Source organism: Nelusetta ayraudi, unplaced genomic scaffold, assembly GCF_046127955.1.
Source record: "Nelusetta ayraudi isolate G7.1 ecotype Tasmania unplaced genomic scaffold, CSIRO-AGI_Nayr_v1 ptg000134l, whole genome shotgun sequence".
Taxonomy (NCBI): Eukaryota; Metazoa; Chordata; class Actinopteri; order Tetraodontiformes; family Monacanthidae; genus Nelusetta; species Nelusetta ayraudi.
Window position 1 is genome coordinate 1437501 of NW_027466184.1, and position 2256 is coordinate 1439756.

Genomic DNA, 2256 nt, shown 5'->3' on the forward strand with positions numbered 1-2256 from the left:
CAGGTGACTCATGGGAAACAAGCAAATAAAGAAAAATAAAACATAACAAAACAGTCGCTGAGACCATATTGTGATACTTAGTTCCGAGTTTTCCGCCGATGTATTTTATTTTGAAGAGCTCGGCAGGAATGTATTAGTTTCCAAATTCTTCCAACTCGACGGAGGCAGCAACTGGATGCAGCCGCACATCTTCCTCCTTCACACAGAAGCTAAACACTCGCAAGTGCACTTTGTCTCTTGCACAAGAGCGATGAAGCCTCGCTCACTAAACATTGAAGCACAACTGGAGGTCTCCCTCCCTGGATGAGAAATCCCTGGCCTCCGCCACCCTGACATTACTGCATGGACGCCAGCTGGATTGTGGGTGCCATCGCAAAGAAGCTCAGCTCCTCAAATGAAAAATTCATATGGGGAGAAAATAAATAATTACACGTTTGCCTAATTTTCATCACTTGGCCTGATTTTTTTTTTTTTGGCTCGGCATGCCGACGTCGGTTGGAAAAGTCAAAGCTAGATGGCGTCGATAGGATTAAATGCAAACTATAAGGTGAAGGGTCAGCTTGCACTGGCTCTTTGGAATATGCCAGACTTCAGAGGTGATTCCATTCAGCGTCAATACAGAGGCTCAAGTAAATCTCATTCCATCAGCTATGAGATCGGACCCTTTCTTGCCACTACAAAAGGGGCTGGATGTCTGTTTTTCTGACTTCTCTTTGTAGCCAAAAATTCAAATTTACACTATTTCAGATTTGCAAAACCAAACAACAACAAATGTAATGAAATAATAATAGGCAAAATGCTGCAAATTCCTTCAGGAGTGATGAAGGTTGTAATGGGAAATATGTATTCTTGGGTTATTCTTTATTATGTTGTATTCCGTGTCATATGATCACTAGTAGCACGTGTAATCTGTTCGTTTCATAGTATAACCTTCTCGAGACATTCTCCTCGTGGTCCACCAGAGGAGGCTGTAAATGTGTCAGCTTGTGCTGATTCTCTGTGCTTTGTTTTCCTCTTCTTCCCTTCCTTATCTCTTCCCCTCCCAGTCCAGTGTATAAGAGACCTTCTTCCTCCTTTCCTCCTCGCACTCGCACTCCCATTTTACTGTGTTTTGTGCCTCGGAGCTCCGATCCCCTTTTTATTGTTTGTTCATTAAATTACTTATTATCCCAGTATTCCTGCATCGGCATCTTCGCTCTTTTCCACAACAAACGTACTGGGAGGCAAGGGGACCGTTGGATGTTCGCATTCCAACAGCTCATGAAAATGTTCGGCGCACAGAAATTTATAAAGCGTTATCACACCAGCGCTACTGGACGGTCGGCCAATGAGCTGAAGTTCTCCTGCCAATCCCCGTTCTGATAGGGCTGAGTGATGCCACAGCCAATTCAACAGTGGCAACTATTGAGAATATTACTCAGATAAGGGGCAAGCCCGCGCACTTCATCCCTGGCTTAGCACCGTAGTCATGGCTGGGACCATGACTTGCATTTTTGACTGTAATTGAAACAGTGGTCTCTGCCGATGTCAATGTTTGTTTTTTATTTTTCTAACAAATCTGGATAAGATCAACAACGATCGCCGCTAAAAAAAAAAAAAAAAAGTCTGGTTTAATTTACACGACATAGCACAGCATAGCATTTCTTTTTATTTTCACCTTTTTTTCCGCTGGGGTAGTAGATCCATGCTGTGAGGTGTGTCAGTGAGGCTCAAGTCAAGGCCACCGTTGGGATTTGGGATTCGGCCAGATCCGCCGAGACCAATTTATGAAGATGGTCGGGGATGCAGAGTGAGAGGTAAAGCTGCTTCTCTGGGCATAAATAGATCAGCCAGGCGGCGGCACAAGGCTGACCACAGCGACATCATGACGAGGGTGGAGGAGAGGAGGACACCCTCCACCTGCAAGTGGTCGTTATTAGAATAAAATAAAAGCAGAGGAAGAAGAAGAGGAGGAGCTAAAACAATGGAAGCACAACACAGCTGGCCAAAAGTCAGTGTCTGTTGTGCCTTCAAGCAGATCAAACGTCTTTTCTGGCTTCTCTCAGAGTTGTAGAATCATTGACTCTAATTTGCTGACCTTTTCTCCCAACGCAAATGCCACATATACAAACAGCCAATCAGACATGGCAACAAAAAACTGGCCCTCAATTGTTGTACAACAATCGTTTTCCACCCATTCCACATTTGTCACCGCTCTCTCCCTCGTTTTTTTCGGTCAAGATTAACTAAACATGAAGACAAATGTGAGCAGGAGCA